The 22,465-nt window shown below is 40.8% G+C and overlaps 1 protein-coding gene across 11 annotated transcripts in view; it reads left to right on the top strand.

The window, feature by feature from the left end:
- The window catches only part of ptprsa (protein tyrosine phosphatase receptor type Sa), a 223,089-nt gene that overhangs the window by 28,263 nt on the left and 172,361 nt on the right, over positions 1-22,465 (top strand). For all 11 annotated transcript variants that reach the window (XM_040032829.1, XM_040032837.1, XM_040032809.1 and 8 more), the window contains exon 2: positions 10,759-10,855. The gene's annotated coding sequence lies outside the window, so the exon portion shown is untranslated. The remainder of the gene's footprint in view (positions 1-10,758; positions 10,856-22,465) is intronic.

Raw genomic sequence — 22,465 nt, 5'->3', positions numbered from 1 at the left:
ATGTTTGAGGAAAAAATGTTGAAAAATTATGATCCCACTCAAGTAAGGACAGCCTAAGACCCCGCCACACACACAGTTCTCTGCGTGTTTTGGTCAACCGGCTAAAGAAAAAATAAGGTTGGGAGGGGGGGGGGCATCATGCTCTCGACTGCACATTCAAGGCTGTAGCTGGAGTCAGCAAGGTGTGCCAAGTAACACAGCTGCATGCTGCAATCGATGACCTGGCAACCAGAGAGATAGGATCAATGATGCCCTCCCTGTTACACTGCAGGTTTCTCTGGGTTTTTTAACGTGGACATGTGCTGTAGTCCTTTTCTTTTTTTTTGGAGCCTAGGTGGTGAGATTAGTTGCAGGATAATTTAAGGCAGACAGATGGAGAGAGATAAATACACACTAAGTTTTATTTGTTTATTCAATGCGGATTAACAATACCTTTTTTTTTCAGTCTGCCAAATTTTCCGCTTATATCCATGTGATCACTGGTTTAAAAAAAATATGAAGCATCCAGCCTCTCAGATTTGATCTTTTATTAGAAGGTCAGACAAACATGGCACAGCATGAGCTAATTTCCACCAGTTTTGAGGACAATTGGCTCACTGCATCTTTAAATCTCTGCAGGGTCGGACGGTTGCACGCAGTGGCCTGTTACTCCGATGCCTGTTCGCAGCTGAGTTAGACAGCAATCTAGTCAAGTATCCTCTTGGGTGATCCTGATCATCGGGTGCATTTAATGTTCAAGTCATGTGATGTGTGAAATACAGTGCTGTGCAACATTTTTGCGCTACTTGTCATTTCTTAATATTTTCTTCCAAGTAGCCAGACTTAGTTAAAGTGGTCACTCCTTTTCATCCCTGTAGCTAAACATTTTCAGAGGAGTTTTTTTTGTATTATTTTTTGTTTTTGTTTCTTTTCAAGATTGGGTGGCCTTTGAACCATTCAATCACAAAAAAGGCATCTAACTTGAGGAATGAACCAATTTTGTTTCTGTACATACCAGACAACTAAGCAAGTAACCGATATTGAATGGTATCTTTAGCCACTTTGTTGCTAACACACAGTTTGTTCCCATTTCCTTAATTGATTCTGAATTTTGAAAAAAAAGCCAAAAATAACACAATTTAACAGGCAATAGTATTTTTGCACCAATACAGTAATTCCCAAAGTGCTGTGCCACAAATGATAAACATATGAGCTCTTGTCTGAATGGCAACGAGACATCTGGAGGACCAAGTTCGAAAAGGTCAGTGAGGGCAAACTAGGAGGTTCTAATTCCACTTCATCCTCTGAGATGTTTTGGCAAGTTGAGAGCTCTAGAGAGAGGGGTTGTGGGAACACCATCTCCCTGCACTCTAGCCTAATTCTGCTGCCTGGCACAGTCGGATAAAGAGGTAAAGAGGCCACCGGCACAGCCTCCAGTGTTTCAAGTCTGATTAATCTTCTGATTAGGTTAATCCAGCAATGCTTCAATGGAGAGAAGCCACTCCTCTGTAGAAAGTCTCCTCTTCCAAAAGGAAGGCCTTTTTTTAATCTGCAGGTCTTTCTGATTTTATCTTTAGTGTGAGGTTAAAAGGGCTCGTCTTTATAGCATTAACAGCTTCACGTGAAAACACTTAAAGCTGCCTTTACACCAGGGTTGTGTTTCTTCCTCTGGACCTTTGCTGAAATGCCTCTTGATCTGATTTCAGTTTAAGTTCTGTTAGCAAAGTGCCCACAAGGCAAATACCTTATAAAACCTGTGTTCGATCAAGGCTCTGGTTATTGTTTAAGAGACAAAAGCTAATGAAAGCCAGGTAAGGAAGGATGCTTTACTGCATGACACTGGAAAATACAATAGAAGCCATTCCCTGATTTATCACCGAGTTGGAGCAATGAATAGAAGATGTTAATGAAGGTCAAATGACAAAGCGCTTTCTCTGGGTTCATAGTGAGGTTGAGTCTATTAAATGGCCCCCACTATTACACATACTCCTCTCTCTATCGAGCTCTCTTTCTTTCTTTCTTTCTTTCTCTCTCTGTCTCTGTCTCTCTTTCTTTTTTCTTTCTTTTTCACACTCACACACACACACACACACACACACACACACACACACACACACACACACACACACACACACGTCTTTAGCTTTCTACTGCTTAATGATCAGAGAACATTTATTTTGCACAGTGTATCCTGTTCTATTGGATAATGTTTTTGTAGAGTTCACACTTAATTAGCCTTTTTGGTCTCTACCCATCTCTAGAACATTAAATAAATCGGATGTGCTGTGCTGATATGCAAGCCTCCCAGGCAATCCTCTGGTGTATTTAATAGACTATTTATTTTTGATAATCAAGCATTAGAGAGTGGTGGTAATCCTGTTTCTCTTGGCGTGCTGCCTTTGTCTTCGAAAGGACAAATGAATTTGTTTAGCTCGTTAATTGATTTGAGTGATCCAAATCTCTGCGATTATTTGGACTTTTCTGATTTCACAGTCAGACTACCTGTAGATCTGATCCTCCAGCACTGTTGTTCTTAGTTTCAACAGCCTAACACATGATGTCTCATTTCCATGTGGTGGCTGAGCTTCACCGTCTGTGTGAATCTGAGGCTAGGCTGGCTCACATTAAAATGTATGTGATGTGGTTTGAGCTTCTTGAAGTTGTACATTTTTGCACAGCTGGTGGTTTTACATGTCCGAGTTTGGTGCCTCGACACTTTGACATGTAAGACCACCTAGCTGTGGGCAGAAAAAGCTTTGTGTGTTTGGATCAAGCCTGTGACCTTATAGTTACAAGATATTCTGTCTAACTTCAGGCCACCCTGCTTCCTCTCTCGGATACAGTGCCTAAAGCAACATGCATCACTACTGAGCACTGCTGTGACACAACTCTGGTTGACTCTCCCCCCCAGCCCCACCCTCTCACAACCACACTGATTCAAGTTACACCGGGCACCAACCTAAATGGGCTTAAATTTTTAATTTGTGCTGGAGAACAGAGATCACATCTTGGGAGGATAGCATATCTGTAATTTATTTAAGAACCCTGCAGAGGAAGAGTTATTTTGGAGGCACAACGCTTGAAGGGAAGCATCCGGGTGGATTTTTTTTTTTTCTTTCAGCCCAAGGGGCTTGTAGGTAGACTCCACTCAGCAGTGACCTTCTCTCTGATGTGGAGGAGCACAGAGAATGAACATTCTATTTATGTGCAAGTCCTCGGGTAAAATCTGTTGAGTGCAAAAACTATTTCTTCTCTATCCCAGGGAACAATAGAAGTGTTTTAATAATTAAAATGAAGTTTTGCTTAAAAATCCTTTTACATTTTACCAGAGTAAAATGATTCACCAGCTCTGTCACCCAGTTTGTCTCATCCTGACTTACCCTCTCCATCTGAAGATGTGGTTCTCTGAGGAGTGCAGGAAAAGAGTGCTCAACATCCCTCGGTCAAGTACGCACCCCTTCGCCGGCATGAAATAAAAGCTTTGTCACTCTTAATTAAACCAGGCCTGATTAGCGCCGACAGGTGTGGCAGGTGTTCTGTTTACTCATGCAGCAGGAACAAACATGCCTGCTACAATCTACAGTAATTTATTAAAATCGCCATCAAAAGCTGCCAGCCACTTATACGCGCGAGTGCAGCAAATGCGTAAAAGTGGGGTAAAAGTGGTGGGGGCTGTGGAGGCTGGTGGCATGCTATCATGGAGTTCATCCTTAATGAGTGTGGATTAGCGGGGATGATCCAGGCTTTGCAAAACCCCTGGTCCAGGGCTGGTCAGCGTTTGTTGTGTGCAACTGTGCACGTATGAAGCTATTGGAGGTTTGGAAATCTGTCCCAGAATTCTCTACATTCATTTATAACTGCAAAATTACACCGTATAACCAAGTGTTTGTTTGTGTGTGTGTGTGTCTGTGTATTGATTAATATCTCTCTGCAGTGACTTATGTATTTAATTATTTTGGAGGTTTTCTAAGGGGACAACATTAGCTTTTTTTTTAAAAGATAATTTTAGTTTGTTTTTTACTGCACAGTGTTTTTGGTGAAACGTCTTCAAGAAAGAAGTCCAGTTGCTGTTCTTTCCAAGCTCCTTATAATACCATGACCTGCATGAGCGAGAACCTACACAGACATACTGTTTGTGGATTATTTCATGCTTGGACTGCACAGAGTTTCTTGATGCTTTGTTGACAATACTTTTACCCTTGGGCATGAATTTTTGAGTGTGTTTGTGGTCAGGGCACAAATTATGCTGCTTAGGGTTCAAGGATCCTTGGGACGGTAGCATCACCAGTTTGAATTTGCATGCTGAGCAGCATCTTTTGTGGAGGGGATGTGAATTGAGGTTGAAAAATAAATAAATTAATTAATAAACACATCAGTAGCAACTACTGATGTTTTTATTCCCTTGAACTCTGTTTGCTAGATTTACTGAAGTGAGAAAGTAGATGAGCTGAGGATTTACATGGAAGACGCGTTTAAGTAGAAAAGTACAGAACTGACCGAGTCAGAGAAAACCAAAAACATCCTACTGTAACACTAAATGCTAAATGAGATGGCAAGCCCATATTGTTGTCCTTCAGGAAGTTATTATTTTCACACTGGTACTGAAGCTTTGCCCTCTCTAAATGTAATGACTGATGCCCTAGTTTTGCCTGCAAGGTCAAGTTAACAAGCTGACATTTCAGACACCCCGCCTGGTTTAATGACGGCCATCTCTTTGCAGCCAATGGCTAATCTGGAGATTTGCAGCGAACACATAAAGACGCTACAGTGATATGTTTGCTGTCACGGTGAAATATGGGCAATTGTCACAAAATAGCAAAGCCATTCGTCTACTCAACCACGGACCTCTCCTGTCACGAATACACACAAAGTGCATACACTGCAGTGTACAAAATGGAAATCAGATAGTCAGACAATAATTTGAGTAGAGCCATAAACATGTGGCCCGGGAGATGAATTATAATAATTAATCCACTGTGTCCATTCCCAACCACCCCTCGCTCTAACTCTCCGCAAATTCACCACATGCGCACGAACAATACACACTCCAAACCTCTCCACCCCCCGCCTCCTCCCCCAGCCATTCAAGTTCGGGAACACAGCTGTGACCACCTCGGCTCCTTTCCAACCCAGTGTCACCAACGTTTCTATCGAAGGACATTGAAGGGGACTTAGTCTGTCTCTCTCCCTATTAAACCCCCTGCACCTTCACAATAGAACACGCTTTACTTTATCATGCCCATCATATCATGAAGCATTAACATGGGGGCCTACAATAACATTATTTATAGAGGCGTTAATATTAATATCGACCTGTGTGCTGTCAGTCGGCCTGATTTACTGAGCGCTGGAATGCCGAGCCATGTAGAGGTGGCAGGTGGACTAATTGAATATCAGTCACTGCACACAGCATGCCAATAGACACATTTGCTGCTGGACATACACACACGATTCACAATTGTCCAGTGTGCAAAACCAAAAAAAAAAAAAATTTAATGACAAGAAGATTTAAGTGCATGAATGCACTGCCAGCTCAAAGAAGCACAGAGCACTTCTGTGTGTGCATAAGACGGTTCACCTCACAGACTTTCTAACCCATGTTACACGGCAGCAATTATGACTGGGGATCTGCTGTGAACGTGTAAGTATATTGGACTCTGTTGTACTTATCTGCTCAAAACAGACTCTGCTAATGAAACTTCACTCAGAGTGGCTCGTGGCCTCGTAGCCGGAGTGTTTCATCACAGAATTGTGTTGTCTGAGTGTGAGAAGGTTTTCTGACAGAGCACAAAGGTACAGGATTAGTTAGAAGCCATGGAGAATAATGAGGCTTTCGGGGGAAATCTGTCTTGTTTAGTGTGTTCTGTTTGTTTTGAAAGAAACCTCTCGCAAACTTTATTGAATTTGAGGCACTGTGACAAACATGCTGATCAAAGTGTTTTAGAGGGAACCGATTTTCCTTAATAAAACCATTAAATTGCACTTTTAAACCACTGCCAAGCTAATTTCCTCAAAGTTTTCTGGTGGTGATGAGTGAGAAGAGGGTTTTTTTAACTATATTATGGACACATCACAGTTCTGTATGCAATCTGTATGCAAAGGTACAGCCTATTTAGCACCAATAGTATTACCCAATCAACAGTGAGCAAGCTTTAGCCACATGCAGATAAACAGCCCATCATAGAAAAGACATTTGCTACGTTGCATTGTCAGAACCACTGGGTAATGGTGGAAACAGACTTAGCTTTCTAAAAAATTATCTTTTATTTTATATCCTCATCTATATTTTTATAGATGCCTTGAGCACAACGCAGAAAGTCTTGGCCTGGCTGTCCACTGGCACAAAAATATTGGCCACCCTGGGGGATAAGTCATCAGATGATAGCCAGTGGGTTCCTAGACACAGTACACTAGCACATGGTCATTTTCATTCTTTGTCATTCATTATTAACATCCTAGAATAGAGAATTTGATGTAATAAAATAAGGAAGGCAGGCAGTTATTAAACTTCATGTGTTAGTTTTTCAGAGCTCGAGTCCAAAGCATGTTTGAACTGGTATCTGCCTACTTTGCTGAAAGGTTTTGAAATCCAGCAGTGCTTCCCAGATTTATAATTTCTCCTGTATTTTTCTATTTAACCAGTACTTTTAATGAGTGGTCAGACTTAGACTTTCTCAAGGACATTATATTCAGAAACACAAGCATGCTGACAGCTACATGTTATGACTATATAAAAACCTATTCGACGCACTATAACTGGATTGAGGACAATAGCGAATTTATCTTTGCAGCAAGGTCAAGAAGCCTACATAAATTAGGCAAAAAGGAATACATTCTGGGGGGTAGCATCCATTTTTAAGTGGGATATGAACTTTAACTAAAAATTGGTTGTTTCAAATGACAAAATATTCTCATGGAATTTGAAAATGAGTCCTTTCTTTAAGAGGAAGCTGCCCACTGGCTGTGTCTCTCTGTCAATTTTGTCTTATTGTAATAAAATGATCATAGGAACAATAACAGAAGCTAAGTTTGTAATGTTAGCACCTGTGTCTGTAATCTTTTGACAAACTTTTGAGGGAGGAAAAAGATTATAATATCCAATTCCACATCACTTCTATAAAGCTTGAGTTTAGGCTCCAGTGTGTTAAAGTCTTATTTTGTCAGCACATCTTTTGAGAAGTAGCTGAGAACAGATCTAAAGTTGGATTTCAAACACCTGTGGCATATCATTTGAGAAGTGTGTACTGTGGGAGAACCACTAGAAGTTCAAATCAGTCAATCAGTCACACAGAAGCTGCTCTTTTAGTTTCCTCATTTCCCTTGACTTCTCTCCGCTCAACCCTTTGTTTTTTCATCTGATCTCACCTTACTCCTCCTTTCACTATCTGCTCTCCTAACTTGATCCTCCACCTTAGTCCCCTTCTCCACCCGTTCTCATCTCCCTTGACCAATACCATTCTATTGATTACATCAACTTAACCCCTCACACGTTTGCCATTCTTTCTCTTCAGGCCATTTGTCTTCTCCTTTCTGTTTTCTTTTCCTTACCCAGCGAAGATCTGATTTTTAGTCTTTTAATACCTGGAGGACAATGGAGGCAGAGGAGGTGGGTGGCTGAGTGTAAGGTGAGGAAAAAGAGACATCAGGTGCTGCCATAGCAACATAATATTTTCATTCAGAGAAAAATATAGTCTTTACTTTTGTGACATGGAAGTAGAAATTGTGTTGACATTTCATCATCTGGTTGAGATGTGTGCTTTTTTATTTTACTTTTCAAGCAGCATACCTGTTGACATTTGCAAAGAGTAGGTCATCCTTGTGTTTTTCTTCTTTTTGTGTTGCCATTTTTTTTTTTTTTTCATGTGGATGCTTAGAGCCTCCCAGTTCCTTGTTCTTCTATTCTGAATGCACCCTATGTGACCACATTGCTGGAAAGAAACCACATATACCCATTTCTGAGCATGCATGTTTTCATTTCCCAATTTGCCATGCACCATGATGCTCGGCCATCTGTCTCAGCACGGTGACTAAATTCAATGCCAATATGTTGCAGGGTCATGAGAAAACAAACCGGAGCTGCTTTCCACATGATTGGACAAAGCGTAACTTAACCCATGTTGTGTAGCAAAAACAAAACCAAAAAAAAAAAAAAAGAATCAATCAGAGAGTTGCGCTCTCACTTAGAGCATGCAATTGTTAAGATGGTGGGCAAGATTCCCACTTTCTTGGATGTTGACTTTGAATGTATTTTAGCTCCCATGCTATACAACTAGCTCTTCATTCTGGCTGATTAATGGCAACTTGCCCGGTCAAGGGAGTGTCTCATGCAATGTAGGAAGCGGTAGTGCAACAGCGTGTGTGCAGTGAATAAATGCTGTACATTAAACAAATTCCCCCGCGCTCGTCTTGGCAGCCAGGCGTGTGGGAGTATTGCAGAATTTGGCCTCACATTTTTTTTCCAAGTGACACACAGGAGTGTATGCTCATGTGCGGAAACAGCCATATTTATTGTATATGTGACTTTTTCCCCCCAGAAAATCACTAAAACTATGCTCTGTACTTGTTTTCAAGCCCATTCTGTGAAGCACTTTGCACTCTTTCTGATATGCATGGCCACACAAACACATTACAGTTTCTCAGTATCATCTGAAAAAATATTTTTACACACACATCCAATTTCTACTCTCCCTTGTGCTGTAGTTAGTATACCAGGGACTCCTACTGCAGCTAGCCTGTTAGTTGACACTGATTGGCCAGTGAGGGCCAGCCTGACCCCGGTGGCCTGTCAGAATGAAGGATCATGTTGACGGTCAGCCGTCGAGGTAATAAAGCCCACAGAGGATGCTTGGAGATTGTCTACAGGCAGCGCCCAGTTCGTGAGACAGTGGGGGAGGAGGAGAGAAGTCAATAACATCAGGATGAGGACAAATAGTAGTCAGTGGAAATTTGGTATCCTTTCTTTTGAAAAAAAATGTACAAAGTTGTCAGATCAACAGAAAGTTTTGAGAGGACTCTGAGTGAGTAAATTACACAAAGGACTAACACTTCTAAATATAATTTATAGTGCTGTTCCATTTCAGCATCATGCCTCGATCACAGGTATATTTATATTGTAGTACGGTTGATAATCAGATGACCTCTGATTCTAGTAGCTGCTATTAACATTCAGTCAATGATATCAACCAGATCCAATACGATTACTTTTAATAAGTAATCGTATTGTAACTTATTTACTGCCAGGTGAAAATAATTTGTTACATTGATTTCACTTTACTCTGAAACTTAGCCTATAATTAGTAGTTAACAATATGTATGCTAGTCCGCAGTCCCACACAACGATCCTAATGAGATCCTAATGAGAACATACAGACGATCGTTCGTTTAAAATGTGCTGAAGTGTGAACACAAAGCAAAGCGATTGCCACTGCAATTTCTCCATAGAAACATGTAGAGGCAGAAATGGAGAATCCTGAGTCTTGTCACTGTTACCTGTTGAAGATCTGGCTCTGGCTGTTGGGCTGAGGTCGCCATAAAACTCAACTTTAAAATCACTCTAGGTTCTTCACCGACTTTGAGCTAGCATGCTGTCTGTAAAGTTGATTGCAAAGATTCAGTGCTGTGTTAGCACTGTAATGCAGTTACTTCTGTCCTGGACACAACTGGCACTTTACAGTCACACTCTTGTCCTTTTGTGCAACGCTACTCCTCAAAAGCTGCAGATTTTCCTAGTCCCTGCACTGAAATCAGCTGATTGTAAACACGTGCACAGGGAGCAAAGAGAAAAGCCTTTTTTTGTTCTTTTGTTTTTGTCTTTGTAACCCAAGTAACAGCACAATTGAATCTGTAATGTATCCTTAGAGTGCTATTATTAATCAATTATACCCAACAAAGAGAGTGACACTGATAAACATGGTACAAAACTACTGCTGAAGTGCATTTGGAGAAGCTGTCCACATAGGACTTGCCATATCCACATGATATTGATCATGCCCATGTCGTGCTGTTCTTAATGATATTCATGTTGTTAGCTGAAAGAAGTCTCTACCCACGGGGTAATGATGAGCTCCTCTGACTTCTCACTTGAGATAACCTTCCTCAGCTGCTCAGTGGAAGTTCCTTAGGGTGGACTTATTGCTACCCACAGCTGTAGACCTGGCTGAGAGTAGACTGAATATCGAGTGAGGCTACGGTGAGGCCTCCAAATACAAAGAAACTCACAAAAGCACAAAACTAAAAATACATGTCAATATACAGTATGCACATTTAATATATATATATATATATATATTTAAGTAGCCGAATATTACAAACACAAAAAATGTTCATCAGACACACAAAAATAAGAATGTATCCCTACAATTACATTTCATATTAAAACCATCAACTTATTCCATAAATGCAGTAGCCTGTTGTGCACGAGCGAATATCAAAACAAGTATCAATCAAATTCGCACATGCATGCACCTACACACATGCATGCACCCACAGATTTGGACCAGGCTCATTAGAGATGTGAAGGAGAAAATGATCAAGAGAAGCCAGGAGGGACTTCATGCAGATTTGCACTCCATAGCTCTCAGGCAATCAGCAGCAAGCCTCCTCCTCGCCCGAGAACTGCCGTCCTGTGGTCACAAAAGGCCAAGAAGGGAGAGCGAGAGAAACTCATCACAGCATTTGTTGAATCCCCCCACCCACCACTTGAGGAGGTTGTTCATTTAGTAGTCCCTTTCATTAATGTTTCTCTGTCATTTTCCCTCTCTCTTTCCATCTACTTTAAAGGTACGAGCGAGTGAGTTGTAAGAAGCAGAAGAAGAAAAAGAAGCCACTGGAGCAGCTGAAGATATGAGGCTAAAAAGGTTTTGAAAACAACCCAGCGGTAAGTGGGCCCCTAAATTTTTGCACAGTGCACCGCCATTTTAGATGGAGCAATTATGTTTCCAGAAGCTGCCTCGCACCCTGCATAATAACTGATTTTACACTGGTGGGCACAAATTCATGCTTTCTCAATCCTTTTCCTTTTTGTTCTGCTACATTCTTCATCCACGTGTTCCTACCTTTCACTGCTTTTCTGTCTTATTCTGTTTTTGCATACAAATCTCTGATAGTCACAGTGTCCCATAATCCCACGTGAATACGTTTTTCCCATTCAAGTCCCTCTTGTCATTTTTTTAACCACTGCAGATATACACATTCTAGTTTGCTGGTGCCGTGTTGTTTACTATGTTTCGAAATAACAATTATCACTCAAAAAGCAAGGCTACGGCAAATTAACTTAACAGCCTAATTGAAAAAGATAATAGGTAATTTTTTTCTTGTTGTCTTTAATAGATAACCAAGCAGAGCAAAGGAAGCAGTTAATCAAAACTATAGAATATCTAATGATGTTTAATTAAGCAAATCGGGGCGCAGTATTGCCCGTTTATTTTGCACACAGTCACATGCACAAGTGCAAGTTTATTGAAGTTTGGTTCAACTCCAACTCCAGTGTTTTTGTTTCCACGTCCTAATGACACAATAAACTGTCATCTTCCTTCACGCTTTGGGTGCACCCTGCGCTAAGCTCATCCATCCATGCTGACAGCCGTGCTAAGGCTGAGAGAGATATCATCTACCTGTCACTGCAGACTGGCACTGAGGAGCTCCTTCTCTACTTCTGCAGTTCTTTTCATTCAGCGAACGGCGCTGGTGACTTTCAGATCTGGAAGCTATCGCGCATCAATTTAGACATGTAATGTACCCTCCTGAATGGGGTTTATTTACAGGCTCATTCACTGCTCCACTTTGCTGCAGAATTCATCTGAAATGGTTTCTGCATGCATTTTTCAGTGAAACTTATGTTTCTACTGTACAGAGTTTCCTCGTGATTATAGATTTCATCCCCTTTAATTAAAGGTAACGCCTGCATTTAATTCTAATTGCATAATTTTCTGTATTCTTGTTACAAGATGTCTTTGAAGGAAATTAGGAATATTGTGATAGCACATTTAGCAAATACACAGAGTGGCTGAGAAAAAAAACAACAACAGCACACTAAGCAAAGTGGTAGTTAGAGTCATTAATAAGTCGGTCTTTCCACATCTCAGCTGCAGGCCTCAGACCGTTTTTTCCCTGATATTAACAAATTCAGAGGACTTTCTTACAAACGGTTACAGTATATTTTAAAAGGCTGAACATTAGGCTGTTTTTACAGACTGCTCTTGGGGTGTAATATCACCATTTATTGAATTCTAACTGTACACGATCCACCACCCTATGTCTCAAGATGTTCATATTATCCATTCAAATATTGCAGCAGTAGGAAAAAATTTAAAAAGTCCCCCAGCTTAGTTATGAAACTCCCTCATCTCTATTGCTCCAGTCAGGGAATAGTTTAATTTCAAGTTGATAGATCAAATGTAGGTGACTCCACAGACATTACATACGCTGCACACCACATTCTTATTTCCATATCATCACCTGATTATTAGTGCTGCTGGCAGAGCAGAAGACATGCAGAAACTGTGAATGAATATGAACAAATGGGTGTCAGAGCACATGCAAGCCCAGACATAACCCTCGTCATATGCACAGGGACCCCTGCTTCTTGTCACCTTGCTGCCAGAGGCCACCAGCCTCATTAACAGCTGTATTTGGTATACTAAACCACGATGAGAGTGAAGTCTCGCTGCCCTGCTTCGTTCGACTGCAGAAAAGGTTCTGGAGGCAAGATGGCACATCTGGATCCCCCACTGTGGGCTCAACAAGCTGAAAACTGAGAGCGCGACAACAGTGTGTATCGACGTTAGATCCACTGACTGTGCCATTTACACATCAGCATAACAAAAAACTGTATTTTAAAACATGTCCTCTGTGAATTAGTAGTTAGTAGAAAATTGCATTGATCTGTATGCCACATGACATCATGGTTGTCATGGCGTTTCTTGTCCAGATCATTCAACACCTATCAGTGAAATAAACACATTTATCATCGCCTATAATTTTCATGATATTTTAGCTGAGAAACTTAAATCAAAATATAATAAGCAAATGATTTGTCTTAACACAGGACTCAAGCTCCACTCTCAGCTGAACCAGCACCACAGCATAATTTACAACTTCTTTAGACTTTTCTCTCATCTCCATAACACTTACCGTCTGGGGATTTTGTTGTTGTGGATTTTTCTTTTCAGTATAACCAAGCGTTAAAGAGAAATGCTCAGCCTGTAACAGGAGTTGCTAATGCTCTTCCTCATGTTTCAGCTTCATGCATCAACCATGCATCTATGTGGCTAAATGAAGGCATGAGTCAAAAACTAAGTCCAATCAAATTGCTGACCCTTCTGTGTTGGCGTTATTATTATCGATTACTTAAAATCGATTTAAAAGATTGGGAGCATCAATGAAAGAAAGCTGGAAAAAAAACAAGCAGCAGCTAAATATGAAAAGAAAACAGCAACTGTTACATTGTCCAGTAAAATAGGTCTAAACTCATCATTACTTTCAGTCTGAAATGTTTTGTTTTGCTCCCATGAACTGGTTGGTACTAGAAGGACTGAGTCGATTCCAGTATTGATGTTTGGAAAGTGTTCACTAAAGAAATAACACAATATTTCTTATGTGATTTTTTTTTTTTGAATGAGTAAATAAATCATCTTCTGAATGAGTTGCTCCTCTTCCACGGACAGCTGCAGTGACAGGTAGCCATGCTAATATAAATTTGGGGGAACAGGATGTTCAGAGGAGAGCAGCTCTGTTCACAGTTTGGAAATGATTTGACAATTCATTTACTGGTGTGAGCTTTTCAGTTATGACACTGCTGAGTACAAGGACACTACACTTTTCCTATTACCCTTGTCATAACTAAAAATAACACCTTAAATTGCAGAGAAATCCCAAAAGTGAAAATTCAGTTATGAAACTAAGATGGTTTTAGATTTTATTAACTAAAATTAGACTATTTTTACTACTGATTACAGTCCTTTTAGTCTTTTGTCTTGTTAGTGCTATATATAATGTGTTTCACACTTCAACAGTATAAGCACACGATGGGCCTGGATACATGTTTACAAAGTAATTGTGAAAGGTTTATGATGCTGTGAGAAACCAGGACAATGCAGTGATTGATGTGCTTCAAGTCTTTCATAAACCAAATCTCATTTTTAAGCCTCCAGGGAAAATGGCCTTAAAAATCAAAAGCCATTTTATTTTGCCTAGTAAGCATCTAATTGGACAAAATAGCTATTTGTTTTCACAGCTGCAAAACACTTCAGTTTGATTTCATTTGAACAAACACGGGCACTGTGGGCCACCAGTGGGGCCACTTTGGCTAAAACTGCATGATCAACAGCAGCTATTTGCCCAAATTGGATGCGGCGTCTTTCGTTTAATTTTTGACATCTATTTCAGTTCACTGTTTTAAGTGTTTCGGTAATGGCTTGGCTGCGTTGCCGATTCAGTTACCTTCCTCAGCAGGAGGGAGATGTGAGCTCCTCTAAGTGTACCTGAATTGGACAAATCCATAAGGCCTTTGCACCTGAATGAGCAGACAACAGCAACTGTTGGCTGAGCTTTAAAGACAGTTTCGAAGGAAAAGAGAGCAGTAGCTCTTAAGTGGCTCCTAGGATGTTAGCGGCACAATTAAACAAAGCTCTGCTAATCTTTACAGCTGGCGTCAAGAGGCACTGTGTTCTCTCAGAGCAGTGTTATCCGTAGCGTGGCACTGGTAGTCTGACAGGCTGGATAATGTGCCCTTCTGCCACCATCCTCTTCACAGCAGTGCCTTTACTACACAATTACTGTACTAGCAACAACCCTAATATACATCATAAAGAGTGGACCAAAAAATGCAGTGATGAATTAGCATTATTCAATTATGCACGCTCCAGTTATTTGTTGCGGCATTTAAAGAAATGTAAATTGACCTTGACCTCAAGTTTTTTAGGCAATGAATCTGATTATGCTAGCACGTGTAATTTCATGGTATTTGGAAATGAAGGATGTTTTACTATATATTCTCCCCTCAGAGTGATGATGTGAAACTATGCAGTGTGGTGCATTTTAATAAAGGTCCTCTCTGAAACTCGTTAAGCTTAATTTCTTTCATCGCTCAATCATCAGCTCTGTCACAAGTTCTGGCCACCTGTTATGCTGAGTTTGGCTTCATAATTATGCAGCATTTCATACGTCCCCCGTGGCTTTGAATCTATACGCACTCAAAACTTAAGTGTCTCTCGTGATTTGCCAAACTGTGTAACAAAACTTAAACGAAGCTGATGGAAGAGAACAAACAACCTGCTGATATGAAACAAAGAAAATGGATATATAATTTAGGGTGGGGATGGAGAGATGCTATCTAGGTCTATTAATGCAGTCATTGCACTGTTGCCCCAGGATATAGAGCCTAATCCAGAGGAGTGCAAGTGAATGGGACTATGGCTCGGACTTGCCAGACCTACTTAGGTTCTGGTTGAGAGCACAGTGCTGTGTGGGCGAATCTATTCTGTCCTAGGCAGGGCACAGCATAAACATTGCCCAGGGAATGCAGGCAAGCAAGCAGGCAGGCATGCAAGCAGTCAAGCGGACAAGAGTAAAACTATAAGGATGGTTGCCTTTAATTTCCTTTCTACTGACTCCTCTCAATTGTCCGGGCCTGAGAGCAAGAGAGGGGAAAGAGAGAACAGTGCGTCCATGTGAGTGGAAATTACCTGTAGAAAAAACCTTTTTTTCTCAGGCCTCCCTCACTAAAGTGTTTACTCTTATCCACCCTCTCCCTCTCAAATACTCTGACACATGCATGCATGCGCACACACTCTGCTCTGATTCATCCAGTCGCTACCGTGAAGCAATGACTTGCCTGCTCACTTACTGTCTTAAAGTTATTTGCGTTTGGTCCATAGCACTCTGGCACTCTGACCTTCTGCCCCTGCATGTAAACAGAGTACCACTGCTCTCCCATCCACCACCCTGCCACTGCCATCCCCCACCTTCCACTACCAAATAAGGAAGACACAGCCACTGAGAGCCACCAAGTCGGTCAGTCAGCCCACTGAGAAGGCCATTAGAGAGCCAGCAAGCCAGCGGAGAGGATGGTAGAAAACCACCTCTGGCATCACTCATCACTACTGGCCTCTATGGCTTTACCCGCCCCTCTGCGGTTTAGAAATACACACACACTTATACACAAACACTCCCTGAAAGGTACACACATGCACTGTGACCTGAAAGCATTAAAGGCAGTCAAATACAGTACCCTCTGTACAGTGGCGCATATTGAAAGGCACATGCAAACACAGCACACAAAAATATCATTCAGTATAGATACAAATGAAATATACCCAGTGAACTACACATACACAGAGTAATGATATATTACTTCATTAAAAGTATGCCTACATACAACATAAATTATCAAATGGGTTCTCTGTGCAAGGCCTTCCTTTAAACAATCAAAGATGTGTTTCGAGATGTATATGGGCTATATTATTAAAGGTACTTATGTATGCCAGCACAAAAACACTAAACATGCCACAGACATAAGACAGATGACTGTTACCAGAAATCACATTCTGAATTCCTTAAGTTTATTGCTAAGTTAGTGACATATGTCCATCCGCTTCCTCAACCACATATTCAGTTCAGGGTGGGAAGCAGGGACAGGAGATTAACCCACCTATCATAAGGCGAAAGGTGGAGTACATTGGACAGGTCACTAGTCCATTACAGAGTCAACACACAGAATTAGACAACCATTCACGCTCATATTGACACCTACAGCCAGTTAACTTAAATCTGCAGTAGGAAGCAGGAGAGATCCCATGCAGCGGTGCTCCTCATGCTCATTCTTGTCAGAAGCATGGCCCATGTCAGAAGCATCTTTGCAAAGCCGGCAACTTGGATCAGGTGGGCTGTAGTAGACTGCAGTACATTGGTTCTTGTGCTGCCATGGTCAGAGCCTCTATATTGTCCTTCACACAAGCTGTTCTTAACCACTGGTAGATCTTCTTGATGCCACCCTCTTCCCCCATCTGCTAACACTGGCAGATAGAACCAATATCTTCCATGATATTTTCTATTCCCTAGTCATTACCATTATCATCTGTCTTCAGCTGGCTATGTAATTCTTATAACACTTCATCCAGGGATCTGGCATTTTTCTTATAAGTTCACCTATGCTCCTTGCTTCATCTTTGATTGTAGTTTTAACACACACTTATCCTTTGCATCCCTCTTTTCATTGCTTGTAGAGTCTCAGGGTGCCGGAACTTGAGTGGGAGACTCTGTGCACTGTGAGGAGGTTTTATGCCTTGACATCAGTGGACTTTATCACATCATATGTTCAGCTATAATTATTATAGCTATTTCAGATCCCTATCTGATGGCATGTAAGCATATGTGTCTTGCAATATTCTTACTGTTTAGCACATAACTATGCATTCCCACTTATCCAGTCTGAATTACATCTCGGTATCCTCTTTATGTATCCTGGTGAGGTGGATCAGTGAGTCAATGTTTGCTCACTCCAGGCACATAGCTTGATGTCATCCATGTATTGGAGATGGCTGATGGTCACTTTTCTCCTGGATCTAGATCTGTGTCTGTATACTTATTTGAAGTGAGTATAAGATAGATTCTGCACGGCAGAATCTATGTGTCAGCTTGTCAGTCATGAGCTTTTCAGCACCTCACCAAGATTCTTAGATTAGGGAAACCAACCTTGAGTCATAGTCAGTCTATGCTCAGGTTAGGTTGCCAACTCAAAGCATCTTGGTGCACTGTTCAATCAACCACCAGTGTTGGGGAGTAACGGAATACATGTACCGCCGTTACGTATTTAAAATACAAAATATGAGCAACTGTATTCCGTTACAGTTACCGTTTAAAAAGGTGGTATTCAGAATACAGTTACTTTGTTGAAATAAAGGGATTACACTGCAGTCTTTTCCTGTTTGATATGTTCGGTTATGCCCTCCCTCTCTATTTTTGGTAATTTCATGCCGTTGGAAATCCAAACAAAACACGCATTAAGAGGCTCTAATGCCTGTGTCTCAATCTCGCGTCTCATAATGACGTGAAGAAATATTTTTTAAAAAGAATTTAATATGAAGGCAATAGGCAGAGTGTTACAAAGAATGTAGCCTCATGGGCAGTCTGGTCTGTGTTGCAGGGAGAATGGACTGCCATACCCGTTATGTGTCTGTGAGCGAGGGAGGGAGAAAAAGGAGAGTAGAAAAATACAAGCTGTCAATGGGCAGAAACGGGAGATGAAAGCGTGTAAATATAATAATAACCACTGCAGCCAAAAAGAGTGCCTGACGAGCCCAGTTGTAAGTAAGCTATTAAGACTCGACTGTACACTGTGTTCGCGCTTTCCTCCGATACAATAAGTTCCATTGGAGCAGCCTTTCAACGCGCTAGCAAAGCAGACCCAGACAACAAAGTAAAGCTAGTTTTCGGCTATGAGCCCGACACGGAACCTGACATATTAGCCAGAGGTCCCTTTACTACGGTTCGGAGCCGCGGACCTGTTTTATATATGCGCAGAATAGTTTTCTATACGAGATTGCTGCAAAAAGTGCAGCCTTACCTAATGTCAACCTACTGTTACTCATTTTATATTAAGATTTAAAAATCTAGTTGCTATTGGTATGGCGAGTAACCTTCAGTAATAGTAATAAATCACACAGCAATAGATTATTGCTGTGTGCTCTCATTGCTTTGATCAGGTCTGAGTAGGTCTGTCCTTGTGCCATTATGCATTTGCAGCTGGGAGTACATCTTTTATAGGTCCTTGGAGAACAAGCCTTCTGTTCTCTTGGGTTTTACTTTTCTTCAGCCTAGCAGTGAAGGGTGTTTTTAGAGACTCAGTGGTGGACTTGTTGATGTCCTTTTTATCCATCCAGGCCCTTCTGCACCTCTGTTAATCGACTAATGCTCTTCTGGACTTGATTTTGGTTTTCAGGTTTCTCCTCCATGGAGGATTCTCTCTGCATATAATCTTGAACTTATACCCACGTGTCTCTAGGATTACTGTTGAAGTGGCATATATCAGCTTATTGGCTTCTGTAATGCTATCATGTGACATGATGAGTAGAGGGTGAATAACATCTGCAAGTATCTCTTCAGACGGGACTTTGACATTGGATCCGGGGAGTCTCATCCATGGTTGTGTACTGCATTTAGTCTGGCCACAACCTTAATTCACAGCTCAACTAAATTCACAGTTAACTGTCTGCTCAGTCTAGCAGGGAACTTGAAATTTACAGTTCGAGCAGGCATCGCGTAAAGCATTTGTCAATTTTACCAGATTCATAAGACAAAGAGGGAAAAAAAACTTACGTACTTACTTCTCTTTTTATGTCTTTGTACCTGTTTCTTTCACTCTCTCTGAATTTCTTTGGTTTATTTAACTGGACTTTGTCACCTGCATCCAAACGTCAGCCGAGTTCAACAGAGCTTGAGGGAAAACACACAGTGAGGAAGCCATATTGAAAGTGAGCCATCTGAAAGAATTTCACAAGAGTTGAAGGAAGGAAAGAGGGAAGAATAGGTCAGTGTGGCTGGTCACAGAAAACATTTCTGTATAGTTACACTGACTGAAATGTGTTACGTTAGCAAAAAAGACTATTGTTTAAGTTGTTTTTTCAGATGTCCTTTCTCCCAAGACTATAAAGTTAGACACTTAACACAAGAGACTTGACACGATGCAAGCTGACTGTGCAAAAACTACATCTGAGCCATGAACTGCAATAATCAGAAGTGCAACTGAAAACACTCAACATCACATATAACAACAAAACCAATCAATTTCAGAAAGGAGCCTAATGTCAATACTGAGCTCTGGGGAATCTCATCCAGATATTTATGTAGTTGTTTTTCTTTAGTTCTGTGCAGAAAAAAATGGATGGATGGATAAAATCTGGGGGTAAAATGTTGTTAGCTGGGTAAAATGCACAAATGGAAAGAAATATAGCTAGACCTGTAATAAAGCCTGATCACACATGGGAGGAACACATTTTAGAGAATCAACAAATGCAACAAGGCAAAAAATTGTCCTAAAAATGCAAAGAAAGCAGACAGATTTATTTTCCGCTAGCAGCATGTAATTCATTGCACTCCCATTCCTTTTCTTCTCCCTGCACCCACCAAGCTCCTATCTCCATTCTCAAACTCCTGTCTATTGCAGTGCTCACTTGTGTATCAAGGTAATGAATTCATAATCTCTCTCAAGCTCTTTGTAGATCTCTATCGTGGAGGGAGATAAGAGCAAGCATCGTTGCTCTCTAATAGCCGTCAGTCTGCCTCTGTTCCCGCTTGCTCTGTGTGTGTTTGTGTGTACAGTATGTGTGTGCGTTGAGGAAATCACCCTTCACCAAAAACCCTGCACACTGTCCTCCATTTTGGCTTCCAGCGAAGAAGAAAAATATTCTAGCCTAGAGAGTCACTTATCAGCTAACTGTTGAAGCTACAAGGCGACAAATGTCTCTCAGAAAGAAGAGCGTTAAACACTGAGCACTGGTTCACTTCCTCTTGTTCTTCCAGCGCCTCAAGTGCACTAAAAAAAGCACACTTGTCAACCTAGCTGATAAACACTCAGTCACAGGGAAAGTAAATATCTGAGAGGGTGAGGCAGACTCAGTGTAACTAAACTTATGACAAAGGGTGGCTCTCGAGGGCCGACCGGACGTGCACGTGTTTTTAATTGTGTTTTCAGTAGGGTGATGAAATGTCTTCCATTTGAGCACAAGCTGGCAGTAAGTGGGCTGTCGCCTTCAGGGACAGAGTGAGCGATGGCCCGCTGCTATCAGAGGTGATTGTGTCTCAACCCTTAAGGGTGACACAGATGAACGAAAGGGAGCAGGGAGACAATAAGGAAGAAAGCAACCAGGGGATGGACCTGGCAAAAGAAGCCTTGGAATTTGCAGTCAAGTGTCCCCTGTTTAATACACCAGACTGAAATTGGCACAACATATTTGAGAATCAACATTTTGTTTAAAAACAAGCTAAAAAAAAAAAAAAGGCAAGTATGTATGTGATGATGACTTCTATGAATTGTCATACAATGGTAAATACTTTTAAAACTTCAAAAAAACATTCCAAGATCCCAGAAAAAAAGCCGTATCTAATTTAAAGTTAATTTTACCACTCTTCCTCTCAAAGTGTCCCATTATAGCTTCTGTGTTTATACTCCCTGGACCTTCTGATTAAATGTGTATATACACACTTTCAATTTCAACATGGAACTAAAAAGAGAATCAACTTTATTTAGCATTACTGTTAATGGGAGCTGGGTGAACAGCTGCGATCCAGAGACCAATGTGCAGTTTTTAGTGCACTTTAGTCCACAGTGTCCAAGGATGAAAATCGTACTGCAGCTCTTGAGTACAAACACAAATGTGCCTCCCCCAGTTTAAAGCTACATTGTAATGTCCTTTGGCATTTTGGGAAGAATATTTGGCACAAAGAACCTGAGGTTTGGCCACAGAATCACCCAACATACCTTAATTGCCAGATTGATTCCCAAGACTCGTACTTCTCCCTCGAAATTATATTCAGATTGAAGTGCTGCCATTTTGATACAAAAGAGAAGATCAAGGGCGGCATTCAAAGAAGATTTTGATTACACCTAGTATAAGTGACGTAGTTTTTATGTACTCTGATATACTCCATTCACACGTGAATATTCAATAGGTCCCCTGTAATTGGAGCTATGTTAGTTCCTGCTCCATGATCCTCTGTCCATGGTATTTTAAATATATTAAAAATAATATGCCAGATAAGCCATAATACAAAAAAATTAAATATTTCAAATACTTAAATAGATTCATCACTTTTAAAAAATAAAATCATCACTTTAAATGTTTATTGTACCCATTTTTGGTACGTCTGACTAGTTAAACCTCGGAAATGGACTAACCAACCTGCAATGAGATTCTAACGTCAAAACCCAAGGCTGAAAAGCCCTGTTCTTTAGTTGACTCTGTTTATTCTGGGCACATAGTGCCTACTCCAGGGGTCGGCAACCTTTTTGATGATGAACGCCGTCTAAAATTTCCTCAGAAGTCAATGTGCCATATGATTGCTTTAGCAATAAATTTAATAATGCTCTATATGAACAGTTACACACTATATAAAACAACTTTACAGAATTATATTTGTTCGCAGATGTTAGCAGCTGTCAGCAGCTGTCAGCGAATAGTTATCAGCTATTTTGAAACAAAACAGCAAATGAACTGTACAACAGAAAATGCAAATTCTATTTATGGTCTCCTCACAACAATGATAACAAACACTGTTGTGACAGTGATGTACACTGTCTTGTTGGTATATGTATGGTTTCTATACATTTTACATCATATAAAAACTTTGGTTGTAAGATTCAGATAATTATTTATTAAAAGCTAGACATTTTAAATGAGAATAAGAAAGAAAAGTATTTCTTTGTGCCTCTCTTTCCCTGTTAATGCCCTACCTGGCCCCCTGGCAAAACTTTGGGTAAACACATGAATAA

This window comes from Simochromis diagramma, unplaced genomic scaffold (assembly GCF_900408965.1).
Source record: "Simochromis diagramma unplaced genomic scaffold, fSimDia1.1 OVJJ01000334.1, whole genome shotgun sequence".
Classification (NCBI taxonomy): Eukaryota; Metazoa; Chordata; class Actinopteri; order Cichliformes; family Cichlidae; genus Simochromis; species Simochromis diagramma.
Note: the sequence above shows the minus strand (reverse complement) of the source record. Positions and strands in the feature narration are given on the sequence as shown.